At 39.4% G+C, this 20,395-nt stretch overlaps 1 long non-coding RNA gene across 6 annotated transcripts in view; it reads left to right on the top strand.

Moving 5' to 3' along the window:
* LOC149124943 (uncharacterized) overlaps nucleotides 1-15,855 on the top strand; it is a 73,649-nt gene extending 57,794 nt beyond the window's left edge. The window contains exons 3-4 of one of the 6 annotated variants that reach the window (XR_016211774.1): nucleotides 8,491-8,712; nucleotides 14,984-15,850. This is a non-coding gene — a long non-coding RNA (uncharacterized LOC149124943). Of the gene's footprint in view, nucleotides 1-8,490; nucleotides 8,713-9,986; nucleotides 10,288-14,983 lie in introns of those variants that run through there. The other 5 variants (XR_016211769.1, XR_016211770.1, XR_016211771.1 and 2 more) reach the window with 5 other exon arrangements.
* The last annotated feature ends 4,540 nt before the right edge of the window (nucleotides 15,856-20,395 follow it).

Below are 20,395 nucleotides of genomic sequence, written 5' to 3'. Positions count from 1 at the left end.
GGAAACAAGAAAATGATAGCAGTAAATTTTATCATCCAATAATTAATTTAAATATAAACATAGGTACAGGCACTGTGGCGTAGTGTGTAAGGCTGCTGCCTGTGATGCCAGCATCCAATATGGGTGCCTGTTCAAGTTTCAGCTGCTCCACTTCTGATCCAGCTCTCTGCTATGGCCTGGGAGAGCAGTGGAAGATGGCCCAAGTGTTTGGGCCCCTGCACCCACGTGGGAGACCTGGATGGAGCTCCTGGCTCCTAGCTTAGAACTGGCCATACTCCAGCCATTGTGACCATTTGGGGAATGAACCAGTGCATGGAAGACCTCTCCCTCTGTCTCTCTGAAACTCTGCCTTTCAAGTGAATAAAAAATATTTGAAAAATGTAAATAGACTAAAAGTTCCCATCCAAAGACACAAAGTGACAAAACTGGTTAAGAAAATCATCCAAAAAATGTTACCTTTAAAAGGCTCATGTTAGCTTTCACTTTAAAGACTTACACAAAGGCTAAAAAAGAATATGTGGAAAAATATATTCTATGAAAATGGAAACCAAGACACCAAGGAACATTGTACTTAGATAAAACAGACTTTAAGTCAACAACTGTTACCCATAAAGTTGCAAACATCAGCAGGTGAAATTCTTTAGGTGTCACCTTTGGGCCTGTCCACCATATCCTAAATAGATCTCTAGAAAAACAAAATAGTGATTGGTTCTTTCTAGACAACTGGAACACAATTTGTTATCTTGAAAAGCTCATGCCTGCCTTCAGGATAGTACCTCAGATCCTCACAGTTGATGGTGGCCTGTCAGTTCCCCCTCTTGGAAAAATAAAGCATTTAGTAAAGTTAATTCCACTGGGCCCTTTTTTAATGTCTGAAAAATTAAGCACTCAAGGGATATTTGGGGATCTCTCCTCATTATCATTCTAACTTCCTTTCACAGTTTATAAAAGGCCGCCAAAGTCAATTAAATCACAATGATCCCCTTCGGAGATACTAACAAATTCATGAAGGCTATATGCTTCTTCATATAACAATTTCATGTGACATATGACTGACAGCGGTTCAAAACAAAGCTACCAGGCTTAGAATATGGGGCTGTTAGGCAAAACATGTGCCATTCACAGAAAGCAAAATTATACTTACAGCAATACAATAATTTCCTGGAGCATTGATATAACTAAAATGATACAGGAAACAAACATAAAATTATTAAATTAGGTAATTTGGCTATTACATCCAAATCTGGTTTTGTAGAGACTCTTTATCTATTTTTTTGCATTTAATTTAATTATTCTTGCCTCTGATTTATAAGTAGACTCTCAACTCTGATGATAATGTTTTCCTTAGTATTTGTTTTGTAGTGCTGAAAGAAGCTGATCTCCAAGGTCCTAAATATTCTTGTGTATCTGCTAGGCCGTCAAATTATCCACCACTGGTCATGTGAATAAGGGGATAAAAATTTTATTTGTATAGAAGCTGAGTCAACCAACACCAGTGATTTGATGTATGAGAGTATCACAAGTGGCAGCATACATCTGGGTTGATCAGGTCTCAAATGATTGGCTACTATAATTTCAAGGTAGTATTGTTATTTATTATAATAATTTTTGCATATGAAAATAAGAATATTAAAGTAATTATATAAAAAATTCCTTAAAAACAACTTATTTGGAATAAGTTTTTTCTCATCTGGGCAACAATACCTTTATCTGATTAAATTATTGACTCATCAATATGTAAGTCAGGACCTTTTCTCATTCTCAAATTTTCTCAAGCCCCTGATATTTTTTCAATATTTATTTATTTATTTATTTTTAGAAACCTTTATTTTAATTAGTATAATCTTCACAAGTACATCTTTAGGAACATAGTGTTTTTTCCTGCCCTCCCAACCCTACTTCCTCCTCATTTGCTCTTCCCTCTCCCATTCTCAGTCCCATTCTACAATAAGATTGGTTTTCAGTTAACTTTATACAAGAATACCAATTCTATACCAAGTAAATATTTCAACAATTTGCACACACATACAAAATATAAAATATGTTAAAGAATAAGTTTTAAAGTTTATACTCATAGTACAACTCATTGAGGACAAAGGTTACATGGGGAGTAAGTACACAGTGACACCTGCTGTTAATTTAACAATTAACACTCTTATGTATGATGTCAGTGATCACCCAGGGCTTGTGACATGAGGTGCCAAGGCTATGGAAGCCTTTTGAATCCACAGTCTCTGTCAATATTTAGACAAGGCCTAAGCAAAGTGGAAGTTCTCTCCTCACTTCAGAGAAAAGTGCATCCTTCTTTGATGGCCCCTTCTTTCCACTGGGGTCTCACAGAGATCCTTTACATAGGACATGGGTTTGGTTTTTTTGTTGTTGTTGTTTTTTTGTTTTTTGCTTCAGTATCTTGGCGTTTTATGTCTGCAACACTCTCATGGGCTTTTCAGCCAGATCAGAATGCCTTAAGGGCTGATTCTGAGGTCAGAGTGCTATATAGAGCGTTCATCATTTTATGAGTCTGCTGTGTGGACTGCTTCCCATGTTGGAACATTCTTTCCTTTTTAATTCTATCTATTGTTATTACCAGACACTTAATCCTATTTATATGATCACTTTAACACTTAATCCTATCTATATGATCAATTTAACACTTAATATGATTGCTTTAACACTTAAGATGGCATTATTACCAACCAGCTTAGGGGGATTTGGGGTCCCATGGTAGCTTTTAGCTGTAACCTTAGAAGTAAGTCCATAGGGATGTATGCAGAACCATACAGTTTTACAGTTATAAAATTCCTCATCCCTCTCTTATTCCCACTCTTACTTTTTACTGGGTTCTATTTTCAATGTACTTTATATACATATGATTAATTCTATGTTAGGTAAAGAGTTCAGCCAATGGTATTATGAAGGAAAGAAAATAAAATGAAAAAGAAAACTTCCTCAACATTCAGGACAAGGGCTGTTCAAGTCATTGTTTTAAGTGTCAATTTCACTTTTACAAGTATCCTTTTAGGTGCTCTGTGGGTTTCACTACAATGTGTGTGATAAAGATCTTTTCTGGTCGTCTATTGGGAGTGCTAGGTACCTCCTGTACTTGGATGTCTCTTTCTTTCTCCAGATTGGGGAAGTTTTCTGTTATTATTTCCTTAAGAAGGCCTTCTAATCTTTTCTCTCTTTCCACTCCTTCTGTTACTCCTAGGAGCCGTATGTTGGGTCACTTGATAGTATCTTGTAGGCCAGTGCCGCAGCTCACTAGGCTAATCCTCCGTCTTGCGGCACATGGCACACCGGGTTCTAGTTCCGGTCAGGGCACCGGATTCTGTCCCGGTTGCCCCTCTTCCAGGCCAGCTCTCTGCTGTGGCCCGGGAGTGCAATGGAGGATGGCCCAAGTGCTTGGGCCCTGCAACCCATGGGAGACCAGGAGAAACACCTGGCTCCTGCCATCGGATCAGCGCGGTGCACCAGCTGCAGTGCACTGGCCGCAGCGGCCATTGGAGGGTGAACCAATGGCAAAGGAAGACCTTTCTCTATGTCTCTCTCTCTCACTGTCCACTCTGCCTGTCAAAAAAAAAAATTAAAAAATTAAAAAAGATAGTATCTTGTAGATATCCAACCTTGTTTTTTAGTTTTCTAAATTTATTCTTTTTTTCTTGTCTGACTGTAATATTTCCAGAGATTTGTCTTCTAGTTCTGATAGCCTTTCTTCTCTTTCACCTATTCTGTTGTTAAGTTTCACACTGCATTTTTTATTTGATCTATTGAAGTCTTCATTTCTAGTATTTCATTCTGACTTTAATATCTCAATTTTTTGGGAGCACTTTTCATTTAGATTTTGAATTTGCTTCTAAGTAATGTGATGGTTAATTTTCTGAATTCAGTTTCTGGCATATCCTCAATCTCTTCATCTTCACCTTCTATTATTGAAGAGTGTTCCTTTGGCGGCTCATCGTATCTTCCTTATTCTTATTTAGGGTTTTTGCTTTGTTTTTCTGTGTGTGTGTGTGTGTGTGTGTGTGTGCATCTATCTGGGGAATTTTCTCTTGTGAGGTTTCTCTCTGTTAGGAGCTGCTATGTGTTTGTGGGTTTCAAGTGGAAGCACAGAGAGCCACCTACTGGAGCCCTGCTTAACCTTCAATCGTAGGGGCGGATATGAACTTTGGTGCACTTAGCCCCCACTGCTGAGACCCCAGCTGGCTTCTCAATGGTTGATGGAATGGGCTCAAGTTTTCAATATTCAGGACTTTTCCTTGTTGTATGACTTGTGTGGTGTGGAAGAAATTACTCTGAAATGTTGTGGCCTCATTCCTGGGTTGGGGGTGCGGTGGGGTGGCCCCAGCAATTAATGGGTGTGTGTTCAGGAGGCTAAGGCTTATGTTCATAATTGTAACCATTCAAGATGGCTTCTCTTGGCAGGCTGTAGGTCTGAGTTGGGGAGGGGAGGAAGGAGATGGACCGGGGAGTGCAAGACCTTTCTGTTTGCTTTTCTTTTTTTTTTTTTTAAGATTTATTTATTTATTTATTTATTTGAAAGTCATAGTTACACAGAGAGAGGAGAGGCAGAGAGTGAGAGTGAGAGAGAGAAACAGAGAAAGAGAGAGAAAGAGGCAGGGAGGGAGGGAGAGAGGGAGAGAGGTCTTCCATCCAATGGTTCACTACCCAGATGGCCACAAAGGCCGGAGCTGTGCTGATCCAAAGCCAGGAGCCAGGAGCTTCCTCCAGGTCTCCCATGCGGGTGCAGGAGCCTATGGACTTGGGCCATCCTCCACTGCTTTCCCAGGCCATAGTAGAGGAGCAGCTGGGACTCAAACTGGTGCCCATATGGGATGCCGGCTCTTCTGGCCAGGGCTTTAACCCACTGGGCCACAGCGCCAGCCCCTGTTTGCTTTTCTATACCCTCTCTTTTTTTTCCCGTGTGGAACTTCAAAAGCAGCTCACCAATCTCCCCCTCCTGCTGCTATTCGCAGCTCTGCGGATCCACAATTTCCTGCCTAACATGGTATGCTGGAGGCTGGCACCCATGCCTGCACTGAGTCTCTTCTGCTTCTCTTTCTTATTTTCTCTTTCAGGGTGGACCTGTCCAGTCTGTGTTGGCCTCCTGGGCTTCCCATCTTGAATTTCCCATGGCCTATCTCCAGGGTGTATCTTCTCTCTTTTGTAACTATCTATTTCGCCCCACATGACTCGGTTCGTCCTGTTGCTGTGCTGCCATCTTGGGGAGCCACATTCTATCTCCCAATGATATTGTCATTCAAACATTTCCTCGAAATTATTTGAGCCAGATTTCTCAAATTTTATATGAGGGTTCTTCACTAAGTTTTTGGAGATTTGGAATTAAACATAAACTTATTTTAGTGTAAAAAAGTTTTGACATCCATGCAGATTTTTCATAAAACACATTTTCCATGTTTTTTTTTTTTTTTTTTTTTTTTTTTTTTTAGAAATCACTTGTATTTACTATTTAAAGTCTCTTCAAGGGGCTTCAATATGTTTATGGAAAAAAGTGGAATTGAAAGAAAATATGCATTTTCATGACCTTTCTTATGCCCCTTATATATTACTATGAAAATGTACCTCTGATATTTCTGTTCTGAGATGCTACTAAAATTTGTTCAAAATAATATTATCTTATTACAGCAGAGGATCTAAAATAATGCCAGGCAATATTGTGCATATTTATGGGGTCCTAGATGTTGATTATGACGTGTCTATATTGTGTAATATTCAGTCATGGTAAATATATTCATTCTTTAAAGAATTTAACATTTCTTTATAGTGGAAACATCCAAAAGCCTATATCCTGTGTTTTTTTTTTAATAGAGAAATATAAAGTACATTAATGTTATCCACAGTTACCCTACTGTGAAATAGAACCCCAGAACTTTTTACTCTTATTTAGCTATAACTTAGTAGTCATCAATCAGTTTCCCCCCTCTTCACACTTCCCTCCACAGCCTCTGGTAACCACTATTATGTATGTTTTTAAAATATTTATTTATTTAGGCCGGTGCCACAGCTCAATAGGCTAATCCTCCACCTCGCAGCGCCAGCACACCAGGTTCTAGTCCCGGTCGGGGCGCCGGATTCTGTCCCGGTTGCCCCTCTTCCAGGCCAGCTCTCTGCTGTGGCCAGGTGCTTGGGCCCTGCACCCCATGGGAGACCAGGAAAAGCACCTGGCTCCTGGCTCCTGCCACCGGATCAGCGCGGTGCGCCGGCCGCAGCGCGCCAGTCTCAGCGCGCCGGCTGCGGCGGCCATTGGAGGGTGAACCAACAGCAAAGGAAGACCTTTCTTTCTGTCTCTCTCTCTCACTGTCCACTCTGCCTGTCAAAAAAAATATTTATTTATTTATTTTGAAACTCAGAATTACATAGAGAGAGGGAGAGGAAGACAGAGATCTTCCATCTACTGGATCTGAAGTGGAGCAGCTGGGACACAATCCTGTACCCATGTGGGATCCTGGAATCACAGGCAGCTGCCTTACTTGCTATGCCACAACACCCATCCCACCACCATTATATTTTTAAGTTCTATAAGATCACATCTTTTTTAGACTCCACATAAGAGTGAGATTGTGTGATATTTGTCTTTATGTGCTTGACTTATTTCATTTGACACCATAATCTTCAGTTCCATCCGTGCCGTTCCAAATAACATGATTTCATCCTTTTCTTTAATCAAGTAATACTCCACTATGTATATATACATTTCTTTACTTGTTCACTGGTGAATGGACAGTTAGTGTTCATTTCTTGGTTATTGTGAATAGTGCTGTAATAGACTTTTTTTCCTTTTAAAAGATTTATGGAGTTCTCCCTCTGCCTTCTAACATTTAATCACTGGGAGAAAGAAATTTCTAGCAGAAAACTTTTCTCCTTTATAGGTAACTTGTTCTCTCTACTTGGTTAGCCAAAGTGCTTTTCATACTTCAAATCCAAATTTCTATCGAAATCTAATTTGAAGATGTTTATTTTGTTTATATTACATTCACTTTCTCTTAATGCAGTGTTCCCTTTAGTTTTCAGAATCACAAAATGTGCTCTTGGGACAGACATTGTGGCATAGTGAATTAAGCTTTTGTTAGGGAAGCCTGCATTTCATTTTGGAGTGCCTAGGATCAACTCTTGCGCCCAGCTCCAATCCAGCCTTCCGTTGATGCACAGCTTTGGGGGAAGCGGAGATGGCTGAAGGGTCCCTACCACCCGTGTGAGAGGCATGAATGGCGCCCCTGGCTCCTGGCTTTGGCCAGGGCCAGCCCCAACTCCAGCTGTTGTGGCCACTCAGGGAGTGAACCAGCTGATGGAAGATCACCATTTCTGTTTCTCTGCTTTTCAAATAAACATTTTTAAAAAGGAGCATGTTCTTAAATTCGCCATGCTTTTTATTTTTATTTCCTTTAGTTCCTGAGCTCTGTAGTGTGTTGTTTCTACTCCTCCTGCTGTTTCTTCATCTCTACTTTGGATTCAGAATCTATATATCACTGATTTGCACCTGTTTTTAATCTTAAGTAAAGGTAATTCCAATACTATCTTTTTTTAATTTTCAAAATTTATTTGGGAATCAGAGAGAAAGAGACAAAGCAACAAAGAGCCATCATCTGCTGGTTCACTCTACAAAGGCCCGCAACAGCCTCAATCCAGGTCGCCCACCTGGGGAGCATGGAGCCAGGATTCCAGAACAGGTACTCCAGTATGGAGCACTGGTGTCTTTCTTGTTGAGTGAAATGCCATTTCACTTCACTGTTTTTAAAAAGTCATGGTGTTTTGTATTTAAACAAAGTCATAGTGTTTTGTATTTAAACATTCTTACCTGCTGCATAGCAACACTTTCTGGCAAATGTTCTACAATTTGTCTCTCCCATTCTGTCTTCATTGCTTCAGTTTTATATTTGTGTTCTATGATATTTACCTCCTGATTATACATGGGTGAATTCTTCCCCAACCTGCTATTTTCAATCCATAGAGACCAGGCATCCACCAGCAGCCCTTCTTCGGGGAGAAAAGGCATAAGGAAATCTCCTAGCTTCTATCTTGTTCCATCTTCTAATCTTCCCACAGTGCTCCCTGTAAGACCAGCTGGAAGAAACCCCTCTGATGGGAAGTGGGAGCTGTGAACTCCCTGTGCTGCAGCGGGGCCCTAGGCAGGCTGCGGGACCGGCTGCAGAGCAACCTCTAGGGTTTTCCCTGTACAGGTTCTCCAGCTGAAGCTGGCTCAGTTCTTCATTTCACCCTTAGAGAGCTGCACTCCTTTCACTCTCAAACAAGAATACATTTGGCTAAATGCTGATGAACCTCTTGCATCACACAGAGGAAGGATACAAATGATTATTTGTAGAAATCTGTGTAAAGCCAGCCAAAGATTTCCCTGCATGCCACCAGTAACGTCTTCTTTAGCCTAACAGGCTTAAGAAGGGGCTGATGGGCGTGTCCAATACCCTAATGTGAGAGACTCCTCAGGGCTCATCCAGATCTCCTGGTTACTCCTAGGGACTCACCGAGGTGCATGTCAGAGAGTCCTTCCCCCTTCACCTGTGCTCGCCCTGCGGCACCGTCCTCTCCAAAGGTCTGGAAGGAGAACACAGCTGTTCCTTCTCGATGTGCTTGGAGAGGAAGACACAGAAGTTACTCCAGCTTCCAGGAGGCCTCTCTTCTGTCGTTGCTTTCTCAACCGACAGAAAAGGCCTCCGTCACCACTAGAGATACACAAAGGTAACTAACAAAACCTGCCGTCAAGGGTGCTTCGACAGACACCTAATTTTTACAAGCCTGCTGTCTGAAGGCAAATTACACGTGTCTTAATGCTTCTGCGATTTGCTTTCTTACCTTGAGAATGGGAATAACGATGCACATGAGTTAGTGTTGAGTTGAGGATTAGACTAGTACATCACAGAGTGGAAGTGCAGCACCTAGCCGTTGCTGTTATCATTATTATATTATAAATACATTAGAACAGGTATGTGCATGTGTGTGTGTGTGTGTGTGTGTGTGCAAATACATGCGTGCATGTTAACCCCGGAGTCCTTAGCAATTCCTTCAGCTTGACCAAACTTTAGACACCATCTCTTCTCATGCTAGGCCCAGGACTCTTTTCTCTTGGAGCTTTTACCTTAAAGAAAATCTTGTAATTGTAAATTCATTCCTGCCACTTTGAGATGTAAATCTCTTTTGAAGGCTCTTGTCAATTTTATAATCCAGGACTGTCTTTCCCAAGTACCTGGGAGCCATGGCTTTGAAATGTAATCATCAAGGACGATGGTGCACCTGTCTCGCAGGTCCTGCGGTCGGGTAGCAGCTGAACTTCTGTGGATACCTTGCTCCGAGTTATAAAACTGCATCTTATGAAGATAAGAGAAAGTTTACTTTTCCTTTGGGTAAAGCCAATTAGCAAACGCAGATGGCCTGGGATCCTACCTCCTTCTCCTACGCTGGCTCTTTAAAATTCTTGCCCTTTGTTTCGGCTGAGATGAGTTGAGACTGAGCTGTGGCCTCTGTGCCCTATTGCAAGAGCTTCAAGAAAGTCCTTCCTGACTGTTAACTTTGGGGCAACTTTTGCTTTGACTGTGCTATAAGTAGAACAAGGAGTTTTATGCTTGCACTTTTCTAAATCTTATCATCGGTAAACAAGCTTAGCACCTCCACTAATCTACACAAACCCATTTGCATCTAGACAATTTTGCACTAATGCGGAGCTATACAAAACTTCAGTCCATAATCTCACACTTATTCCTTAGTATAATTTTATGCTTTAAATGTTGTAGCAATTTCCACTTTGGTAAGGGAGACAACCTATGCAACATTGATTTACAGTTAATGTTTTACAGTTCTTTTCCTTAAGTGAATTCAGAATTATTTATCCAAACATGCACACATGTTCAAACCTGTTCATCATTTAGATTCTGCTCAGGAGCTTTTATTATGAAAATAAGTTTAAATACAAGCTTAAGGAGTTTCACCATTTTAATATGATCTCTGTGTTTTGGTAGGTAATTGCTCTGATTTTAAAAACTATCAACCAAACAGGTAGCTGATCCGAAGCCAGGAGCCAGGTGCTTCCTCCTGGTCTCCCATGCGGCCGCAGGGCCTAAGCATTTGGGCCATCCTCCACTGCTTTCCCAAGCCACAGCAGAGAGCTGGACTGGAAGAGGAGCAACGGGGACAGAATCTGGCACCCCAACCAGAACTAGAACCCAGGGTACCGGTGTCACAGGCAGAGGATTAACCAAGTGAGCCACAGCACAGGCCAATGCTTGTAATTTGATATCTGCAGAGAATAAGCTTAGGTGAGAGGTAATATTTTATATATAGTTTAACTTACAGTCTTTAACTAGTTTAAATATTATTAAAACTTGAAAGCAAAATAATTTCCAAAAAATGAGATGAAGATATTTTATTTATTTATAGAGAGTTTTTTTCACTCCTCAAATGCCTGCAGCAGCCACGACAGGGCCAGGCCAAAGCCAGGAGCATGGAACTCAATCTTATGTTTCCTACATGGGGTGCAAGAGACCCAGGTACTTAAGCCATCTCCTTCTGCCTCCCAGGGTGTGCATTAGCAGGAAGCTGGATTGAATGCAGAGCCAGGACTTGAACCCAGACACCCCTACATTGGATGAGGACATCTTAATCACTGTGTCAAATGTCCACCCCAAGAGGAGAATCTTCTATAACCTTTGCAGATAAAGATTCTCTCTCTCTTTTAGAAATGCATTTTATTTATTTGAAAGTCACAGTTACGGAGGGAGAAAGAGAACAGCAGAGAGAGGAGAGAGAGAATGAGAAAGAGAGAGAGAGAATCTTCCATCTGCTGGTTCAATCCCCAGATGGCTACAGCAGCCAGATATGTGCCAGGCAGATGACAGGAGCCAGGAGCTTCTTCCAGGTTTCCCACATGTTTGGCAGGGGTCCAAACACTTGGTCCATCTTCAGGCCTTTTCCCAAGACATTAGCCAGGAGCTGGATAGTAAGTGAGGCAGCTAGGATATAGAGTAGCACCATATGTGGTGCCTGTGTTGCAGCTGGTAGCTGTACCCTCTGTGCCACATGACATCTGCCTCTATTTCTTCTAACTTTTGTGGATGCCATTGTTTCACACTTAGAAAAATTGCCTCTGAGGTTTCTGTCCCTTGCCTAATTATTTTATAGTCTACTTTAGCAAAGGAGGAGAAAGTATATAAAACTGGGAAAGTAATCACACCCTCTATCGTAAGACAGAAGTGCTAATATACCCAGGAATATTCTCTTCATAGTAGGGACCAAAATTGCCTCTTAGTATTCAAGATAACATGATAATAGATATCACTGAAATAGTTTTAGCTTGACTATATTGCAATTTCAAAAAACGCACAATTCAAATCTTCTATGGAGTATTATAATAATGGTATTACTTTATTTCAATTTAATTTACAAAAAGAATTATAGATTCTTTTCTATCATTTTATTTTTAACACATTTATTCTAATGACACTCAGAAAATTTTTGGAATATGTTTTTAAAATGACCCTAATGCCTATGCTTTCACATAAATTTTATTTCACAATCATTTTTGAATGTTAATAGTATCTATTATTTTTCTTCAAGAGTACTTTTGGTTAAAAAGATTATCATGAATGTTTTCCTAAAAATATATTTGATTATAATTAGAAATGATTTATACAATGAATACAGTTAACTTTACCACTTAAAAAAGTAGTAAACGTGATAATAGAAGTAAAATATACATACTATTCAGATAAAGCTAATAATTGTATGTGTCCTACTACTCATCAACATCTCTAGTACCATGGGAAGAAAACAGATTCGATATTTTATGTAAAATTGAACATGGATCACCATTCAATAACTCATTACTCAGAATAGGGTAACCTAATATTAGGTTTTCTGATTCAAATGTCCTTTGACAATGCAGTGTTTTAAATAACTATGGTGCAATACTAAAAGCTTTATAGCTGTAATTTTAATGTAATCATTGAGTAAAAGCATAAAGCATGAAACATGCAATAAAATGAAAAATGTTTGTATATTTGGTGAAATATATCTTTGATACTGAGGTTTAATCAGAGAAACCAGGAAATGTAAAGCCTCAGAAGGAATTGCACCTCTAATATACAGGGGGGGTCTTAAATTATTTTTATTAGTAAGGTTAAAGTGCTCATATATTTCCATAAAGTACCCTAATGATCAACAGACAAGGAGATGACTTTAAGAACAAACCAGAGGCAATTGATGGAGAAGGATGCATTGTTGGTCTTGGCCAAGCAGATAGAGATGGAGAACAAAGTGGGAGGAGGAAGCAGTGTGACAGCTGTACTGGGAAAGGAGCGATGGGCTGCAGACGCCAGTGAGGGATTGCGGGCTTCAGGAGTAAATTCACATCGATAAACACTGACAGGCTTGGGAGGCTGTCATCCTGAGCATGTCATTCTAAAAGCAATTGAACAATTCAATTTGCTGATTGCAAATTTTGGAAATGTTTGGTTTCTTATCCAATACATGACCCTAGCATTAAGGAATTATGTATGCTTTATTAAACATGAAAAAAATCACCTGGTTATAAAGAGTAATTATTGGACATGAAGTTTCAATTTCAAACATAAAAAATCTTTTGATATCAAAGCTAAATTTAAGTTGACCATTTTACAAGTCTATTTTTACAAAATAATCTATAACATTTTATCTCTTTCTTTACATTTTAATGTACTTGAAAACTCCAAACAAAATTTATCATAATGTTTTAGAACTAGAGACTACCTCCATTGTCATTCATGTAACTGACCAATTTTGTATAAATATTTATATGTTATAAATATTAAATTAATACAGAGTACTAATATCAAGTGTAGGACCCAAATCAAGATAGATTTCTTATGCTTTAAAGAATCATGTTTTTCCGTTGTTCCTTGACAACTGATCTCCGTGTCCAGGAGATATTTTTCAAGCCTAGAATCAAAGTTATGGCCAAGAAAATAGAAACCTGAAGAGTAATTTCACTAGAGCATAAGCCAGCCTCACTTCTAGTTTGATTATTGAAATAGTGTTTTTGCTTCTTGTTCCAACCCCACACCTCAAATTGTCTTCTCTATTCAGCACACACACACAGAGAAGCGATCTTTTCAAAATGTAAATCAAATCACATTCGTCACATGCTTGGAATTGCTAATGCTATTACATCCGGAATAAAAATACAAACTTTTTATCATTGCCCACAAGGAACTGCATAATCTGGTCTTTGCCTAACTCTATGACCTCATCCATCACTGATGCAGAACAGAGCGTTCTTGCACCTTCTGTCCTTAGAGGCTCTTAGATGCATTCCTCACCCTCGCCATGATGACCCAGGGTGGCAGGCGGACCATTGATTCCAAAGGACAGACTGAACAGCAGCACTCGGAAGGGTTAAACTGGTTGCTCAGCCTTACACAATAGTGGAGCTGGGACTAAGCTGGCTCCAGGCCCTGTGCTTAATGCCATGCTGTGTTCCAGATATTTTCCCAGTTTCCATTTTTGCTGCCAATCTGATGGCTGTTTTTTTGGCTTCATCTGTACTCAAGACCATTCTATTACATCAATAACTTCTCTCTTTGCTTAAAGGGCAATGTTTTTGTTGCAAAGCTTAGTTTTACACATGATTTAAATGTGTGTTCAGCTATCATTTTTTGCCATAGGCTTTATGAATTGTCTGGATGGGTTATGGCTGCTGCCTTCCCCCATGATGCACAACTGCAAACCTAAGTCCTGGTTACTCGTTCACTAACTCTCTCTCTGTCTCTCTGTCTCTGTCTCTGTCTCTGTGTGTGTGTGTGTGTGTGTGTGTTTATCTCTCAGAATTTAATGTTACCTGAAATTACATTCTTAACTCATTTATACATTTTTCTCTATATCCTTTACTGGAATGTATTTTAAGGATGTCAGGGAATTTTCCTATTTATTCTTTATTTCCTATGAAAAAAATTGTTACAAGAGATATTCAACATATATTTCTCCAACTAATAAAATAATTTTCTTATGTTTAAAATAGCTTCTGCAAAATATTTTAGATGTTTTAAGAGCTGATAGAAAGATAAAGGTAGGAATGCGATTTTGGAATATTACGCATGTAATATTACTATAATTATATTTGTCCTTTCATCAATCCATTTAGCTAATTATCTTTTGACTTCTCATAAAATATACTGCCTAGATTTTAACAAAATTAATTCTTTGTTCCATCATGATAAGTCATTTTCCTCTTTCAATCATGGGTGCCCTATAAATAATAGTAACATAAAAGGATTCCATTTTATTAATATAAAATTATTTTGTCAAGTAGTATTCTTTCTTAGTTGATATCACACTGTACAAACATTATATAACTTGCACAGATACAAGCTACAGCATTTTACTAAAGTTAAGAAAGTGAATCTTTAATGCCTGGAAAAAATAAAAACAATGAATAGTGTGATCTTTCAGTAATCTTAGTCTTAAACATAGGATAGACCAATAGGTCTAATGAACTCTTGTTGTATAGTGTTTTCAACTTCATAAAAGACTATCCTAGAGCTTGGAGTCTATAGACAAGAAAATAAAATTTATAAGGAGCTGTCTGTGTTGGAAAACACCATCTGTGAGTTGAAATTGGATTTCAGAACCATGGCTTAAGGTTCTATCATTTCAGTATATTTATGGATTCAACATCTCTAAGCCACCACACAGAGGAAGGGAAATAAGTAAACTTAAATTGAGGCTCTAAAACAGGACAGGAAGTATAATCTTATTGTTATCACTGTGACTTTGTGAAATGGAAATCGAGATTGGAAAATGGCCTTGTGCTGTGGGCATTCCGTATTCAAAAGAAAAATACTTTTTAAGAGCAAAGGCAGAATAACATCTTAAATGTATATAATTTCATGGAAGAATGTATGTGTGAGGGTGGAAAGTTGCTGATAACCAATGCAGAATAAGACTCACATGATATTAAAAGACTGTATTATATTCTTTTTCATAGGTGAAAAAAAGTTGGCTTTGGCAGAATCCAATATTTTCATGGAGATATTTACTATTTGTTGGTTTAAAATACAGTGCCTATTGAACAGCGAAAAAATGAAAAGGAACATGAAGAAGACTCGATCGCTCCCAATAAGGGAATGTCCTTGCATTGCAGATGCCAAAATAAAACGAATGTGGAAGAAGGGTAAAGACCTGCATTTCTAATACCAGAAGAAATTATTAAAATAAAGAAAAATGAGGTCTCTGAAAGCCAGGAGCCAAGAAACTTACATCCAGGGGCAAAGTCAGTAAAAATAGAATGTGCTTGAGATCTGGAAGAGAGAATGCGTCCCCCATGCATAACACAACAGAAGTGAAAGTGGAGGGGAGAAGTGTAGAAGTCTCCATGAAGAATCAGAAAGGAGTAACTGGAAATACAGAGGTGATGAGTCTGAGATCCAGAAAGACCAATCTCAAGTCTGGTGCAGATTCTGTGGAGCGTAAATCTGAGCAGAGAGTAACAGGAGGGATCACGAGACAGGCAGAAGATCCAGAGAAAGATAAGGACATTGTGAGCAGCAAGAAAATGAGAACCAGAAGGCATTGTGAGGATGTTTAGCAATGAAACTGAAGCAAGGAAAATATAAAATTAGTTTAGTGAAAATTTTAGTATAACTTTTGCTATCTATGTAAAATGAATTCTGTAAGTAATGCTATTGATCTGTTTAAGAGAAATAAGGGTGTAATTTTCCAGTTCAGTGATCTTCAAAAGATCATGAAGGGGATTGCTGGGTCTCCTAGAGTGATAAACATTTAAGAAGTGCAGGGTGGGAAGTGGGGTTGGGGCCATGGTGTGGCCTCTGCATTACAAAATAAAGCCCTGGATATCCTAAAAATAAATAAATAAAATAAAATACAGTGCCTGATATTCTTGGATTATTTTGTCCATAAAATTCTCTGAATAAATCCAAACATCACATTGGGATAACTTATACTCTCTACCCAAGTCTCACTTAACAAAAGAGAAAGTGAAAAAACAATGTGTGTATGTGTGTGTTTATTCAATGCAATGGAAGTAACTGGGCTGTTGAATGAATGCAACATTTTAGTGTTATAATTCTTGAAACTCATGGAAGAAAATAGTAGACATATTAAGTTAAAAACCCCATATAACACACAACAAAGTTATTAAAACATTACTAATTCAAAAATTTCAGAATAAAGAAAAGGCCTTGTTCCTTCACTTTGCCCTACAGTATGCTACTACTGTGTGATGCTTACAGAAAAAGAATGGATAAGAAAATAGCTTTACAAAGTAATGTATAACTTACTCCTCTTAGCAAAATAAATTATGTGTTTTGAAAGGCAGAGAGAGAGAGAGAAAGAGAGAGAGAAACAGATCAGAAGACTGACCAAAAGAGATTGTTTACTCCTGAAATTCCCACAACAGCCAGGATTGGGACAGGTTTAGTTCAGGAGCCCAGAATTCACTCCAGATCTCCAATGTGGGTGGGAGTGACCCAAGAACTTGAGCCATTGCTTTATGATTTCCATGGTGCACATTAGCAGGAAGCTGGATCAGAAACAGAGAAGGAAGGACTTGAACCAGACTCTCAGAGACATACTGCAGATGCCCTAAGCTGTGTTTTAACCACTGCACCAAACACCCACCCCAGAATATTCTCTTGCAAATCTTATTATATCATTAGCTAATGGAAGGCAAATATCTATTGTTCATTAACAAATGTCTCCAAAATTCCATGCTTAAACAATGACATTTATTTTGCTTGTGAACTTGCAGGGCAACAAAGCTTTAATAGAGACAGCTGCTCGGCATTAGCTGGGGCTGGACAGAGGCTGGGGACCAGAATCAGTTCTGCCATCATGGGTCATCTTTCTTGTAGTTCATCAGTTCATCAGCCAAAATTTCAGCTAAGGCATTGCTAGACACTAACATGTGACTGGTTTGTGCTTGTGGAATGTGATGACTACATTTCATGGGCCATCTCAACAGTAAAGAGAAAGTCAGTGGGAACAGAATAACCTTTTATGACTTAGGAAAAGTCATAGAGCATCACTTCCACCTCATGCTATTGGTTATAATTATTTCTAAGACCATCTCATATTCAAGTGAAGATGATCGATTTCCTTCTGTTGATTGTAGATGACCAAAGAAGATGCAAATGTGTTTTAATGCCATTACAGACACTTTGAAAGTTTTAAGACAATGAAATCTCTTTTGTGTTGCCCCATCTTGCTCATGATACCTTTATCATCCAACACTAATTACCACTTAATGAAGACTGACATGAATTCCATCTAATGAAGATACCAGTCCAAAAAACCTGAGAGAGAAACTGCTTTAGAGGAACATTTCCTTTTAAGTGCATAAAGTAGGCGTTTACTTGAGGAGCAGTTTAATGAGTGGGATGAGAGTAGCTCAGGATGCATTCTTAGGAGGATGCTGAATCAGACAAAACTCTAAAACCCTGCCCACATTCTACCCCTTCAGGAAGCACACGAAATCCGCCCTCTTCTTTCTCCTTCTTTAAGTTAGTATTCACTCATTGTTTGTCATTAGCCAATTACCAGGATTGAGTTGAGAGGATAGAAAACTCGTGTGCTGTTAGCACTTGGATCTTTCAGTAGAAAGTAGAATTTATTGGGTTCAACTTGCAAGCTGGGAAGCTTGATGTCCTATCTGGGTCTTCCAGTCTTTCATTGTGTCACAAGTGGATATACTTGGGCCAGACGCGGCAGGATTAGACACAGGATGCAAAGGACAACACAAGAGAGATCCTGCCCTGGTAATACCTCACATTTTAACAGGAAAAGCAAAAGAAGGCAAACAAAGCTGACTATGTCGCAAGTTACTAAATATTTTTAAAAAATTTTTTTGGACAGGTAGAGTTATAGACAGAGAGAGAGAGACAGACAGAAAGGTCTTCCTTCTGTTGGTTCACTCCCCAAATGGCCGCCACAGCGCCGATCCAAAGCCAGGGGCCAGGTGCTTCTCCTGGTCTCCCATGGGGTGCAGGGCCCAAGCACTTGGGCCATCCTCCACTGCACTCCTGGGCCACAGCAGAGAGTTGGACTGGAAGAGGAGCAACCGGGACTAGAACCCGGCGCCCATATGGGATGCTGGTGCCACAGGTGGAGGATTAACCAAGTGAGCCAAGGCGCCGGCCCCAAGTTACTAAATAGTTTTAAAGGTGATACATGGACTAGATAGTTGAAGCACTCATCAACTTGTTCAGGCAGAGTTGAATCCCCCCTTCCTACTCTGATTATGCTTTGAATGATTTCCCGTATCTTCACAGCTTTTCCCCATCTTTACACTGAATTTCTGCCACAGTTTTTTAAGATTAATATATGTCAAATTTTATATTTAGATAAAAATGTAATATGTAGAGAATTCACTTCCTGATTTCCATAAAACCTACTAGGCTTCAAAAAGACAGTATACATTTTGAAGTTGTAGTACAGTCTTACATTTTTCTTCACTACTCCATTGAACGTCCTTTTCACAATTCACCAAAAAAAAAAAGTCCTAATTGGGAAATGCAATGCCTAATTTCTAGCTTCTTACCACTCACCTGTTTGTTCTGTTGTTTTCAGTGTGGTTAGCCATATTTTCCTTCTTTCCTGCTTCCTATTAATGTTTGCTTATCTCCAGTCTCCCTATTAAAATATATCAAATATCCAAAATGCATGCACTTTGAAAATTTTATAACTCAAGAAATTATACTTCTGTGCTCCCAGTTTTTCCAGGAACAGCTCCTGAAAACTAAGAACTTTTCCTGATAATCTCTGTTTCTTACCTTCTACTAACCAAGTATGAGGAACTCTTTGTCTATATTATCTCCTAACTTGTTTTTCTCAATATACCGGTACATCTGTAATAAGTCAGGACATCATTATCTCTTTCCTGGATCACCACAACTGCTTCCCTTCTCTCCCTCTGTTCAGTTCAGCTCCCTCAAAAACTATTTTAGAGTAAAAGGCTCACTGGCTAAAAATCACTCCCTTTCTGCAGCCATACAGATGACCCTGTAGCTTCCAGAACGTCCCAAGCCTCTGCCTTTTGTGCTATTATGTGGAGGGCTCCATCTGCTGCAATTGCTTTCCTTCTGCTTTTTCACCTGGTAAGCTTTCCGCCCTGGATGACTTGACTTGGAAATGGCATCCTCTGAGAACTGGACGGTACACCGTGCCCTCCTCTCTTGTTAAGGTACACTGAGAGTATGCCTCCATATTGTGCTCTTGAGATATTTCAACTGCTTGTTTCTTTTATTCTTTTTTTTTTTTTTTTTGACAGGCAGAGTGGACAGTGAGAGAGAGAGACAGAGAGAAAGGTCTTCCTTTGCCATTGGTTCACCCTCCAATGGCCGCCGCAGCCGGCGCGGCCGGCGCACCGCCCTGATCCGTTCGCAGGAGACAGGTGCTTTTCCTGGTCTCCCATGGGGTGCAGGGCCCAAGCACCTGGGCCATCCTCCACTGTACTCCCGGGCCACAGCAGAGAGCTGGCCTGGAAGAGGGGCAACCGGGACAGAATCCGGTGCCCCAACTGGAACTAGAACCCGGTGTGCCGGCGCCGCTAGGCGGGAGGATTAGCTTAGTGAGCCGTGGTGCCGGCCTGTTTCTTTTATTCTTAAGAACATCATTTATGTTTTAAAAAAAATGTTTCTGGCCATAGGACTTGAATCATAATCTAACCCAATAAAAATGCATTTGATTCACAAAAGTATATGACTATAGTAGTACCTGCCTTTATCAGTGTAATTATTTGTTCATGAATCTCTCTCAGCAGAGGAAGTTTGATAAAAACCATATATAATCTGTTTGTTCATTTATAGTCCTGGTGCCCCAAACAGAGTATGTACCTTTTAAACATCAGTTGAATAAATAACAAATAGAGAAGCAATTTCTTGGAGAACAGCCAACTCTAAAACAAATGCTGAAATAACATTTCTTAATATCAAAATTTGATAAAGTCAAGAGGAAGGTAGCCCAGAATGATCCTTTTGAATATGCAAAACATGTTCTTTTAACTCTTTGAGAAAATGTCCATGAATTTCACTCCAGTGCTTACCTTGTTTAGCTGGCTCACATTAGTGTTTCTTTTTTCTTTTTATTTATTCTTTCATATTTTACTTATATAAGGTGAACGAATTTCATGTATTTCATATATACAGATTTAGGAGCAGTGATACTTCCCAATCCACCCTCTCTTCCACCCATATTCACACCCTCTCTCCTCCTTTTCTTATTCTTTCTTTTAATTTTTACAATGAAATACTCTCCGTTTTTTTGTTTTTTTTTTTTTTTTTTTTTTTTTTGACAGGCAGAGTGGACAGTGAGAGAGAGATACAAGAGACAGAGAGAAAGGTCTTCCTTTTGCCATTGGTTCACCCTCCAATGGCCGCCACGG

This window comes from Oryctolagus cuniculus, chromosome 8 (assembly GCF_051225735.1).
Source record: "Oryctolagus cuniculus isolate XC-2025 breed Fujian yellow rabbit chromosome 8, ASM5122573v1, whole genome shotgun sequence".
NCBI classification, from domain to species: domain Eukaryota; kingdom Metazoa; phylum Chordata; class Mammalia; order Lagomorpha; family Leporidae; genus Oryctolagus; species Oryctolagus cuniculus.
This window is presented reverse-complemented; position numbering and strand designations above follow the sequence as displayed.